This window comes from Dipteris shenzhenensis, chromosome 8 (genome assembly GCF_047967505.1).
Source record: "Dipteris shenzhenensis isolate YYH24624 ecotype China chromosome 8, Dip_SZ_1.0, whole genome shotgun sequence".
Classification (NCBI taxonomy): Eukaryota; Viridiplantae; Streptophyta; class Polypodiopsida; order Gleicheniales; family Dipteridaceae; genus Dipteris; species Dipteris shenzhenensis.
The window spans coordinates 42093042-42094351 of NC_141603.1; the positions used below are offsets into that span (position 1 = coordinate 42093042).

General features: G+C 49.0%; 1 non-coding gene across 1 annotated transcript; it reads left to right on the plus strand.

Annotated features, from left to right (window-relative positions):
• The first annotated feature begins 782 nt into the window (after positions 1 to 782).
• Positions 783 to 898, plus strand: LOC147899527 (U5 spliceosomal RNA). Its single transcript, XR_015541477.1, has one exon. It is a non-coding gene; the product is annotated as a U5 spliceosomal RNA (small nuclear RNA).
• Positions 899 to 1310: the final 412 nt, after the last annotated feature.

Here is a 1310-nt window from a genome sequence, read left to right on the forward strand (position 1 = left end):
TTTTTAATCACATTTGATCGTAATCACGATGGTTATATAAAATTACCTATGGTCAAATTCCACATCACCCTATGACTTTGGGATTTTCTTTAAAGAAATTCAATTCAATTCACAAAGGGCCAAAGACCCGCAAAATCCACGGTTCTATTGGAAGTCGAAAAATTGCAACATTTCTCGAACCTGGGGCGGTCGCCAGTAAAGGATGCTCGCGCAAACAAGAATGATGAGCACATGATGAAATTCGTGCAAGATGCCAAGAAATGCATTGTAGAACGAGAAAGCGTTGGAGCGCAAGTACGTAGAGGGGACCATGTTGAAAGCAAGGCATATGGAGAGGGGCGAGACTTCGGATGCTTGGTGACACCACCGTTGAGTCGACGCCCGGTATGGGTATGGCAGATCTAGATCGAGCACCCATCGGTTTATGGAGTTTTAGCATGGTGAGCTCCAGGCCCTGGGGGGTCGGAGGCAAGTCCCGCATGCTTGTGTTTGTCAGGGCCCCGGTATCTTCTCTGATTGCCAGAGGGTCCACACGTGAGGTGGCGCCGAATATATAAGGTGGGGGGAAAGAGTTCTCCATGAGATGTGTGCAAGCCCAACGCAGCAAAGCCGGCTCTCAAAACAAAACAAACATTGTAGAATGGCCTTGCACAAAGTTGCGCACCTGACACCAGTTTACGAGTGGACACGTGTTACATTTTACACCCCACATATGGTGAACGCAAAGGGCCAGTGTATGGTGCGGAATATAACCTCACAAACGGCGACTTACAGTACATGGAAGCTGCGTGTTGAGCACAGAGCGAACTATTCTTTCGCCTTTTACTAAAGAATACCGTGTACTCGGCACAGATTGCAGCATATCCGAATTTTTGGTGTGGCTCCTCTCTTGGCGAGAGGCGCCCTTCGAATGAATTTTGAAGACGGAATGAGGCACGACGCTTCGGAGTTCTCGACTTTGGGTATCACCGTGTCTCTCGCATTGCTGCAGCTAGCCATTCCAGAGTGCACTTCTGGGCTTTTAAGGCGCACCACTTTTCCTCTTCATTTCCCCGGTCTTGCGAGCCATCCTCTGCACGTTTCCCTTCAGAACCCAAAAGTGCAGGGAAGAGGATCCATTGCAGGGATTTTGAGTTTGCCCTAAGCGAGCATCTGAAGCTTCATTCATCCTTTCGCTTGATCGAGTAGGGCAGCACGGTCGGGTCGGGCGCATGACATTCTTTCTCACAGTAATACGATCTTCTCTGTTCCTTTCTGCTTGCGTTGTTTTGCTACCTGGCACTATAGCATATGCACACGTTTGGCGGACT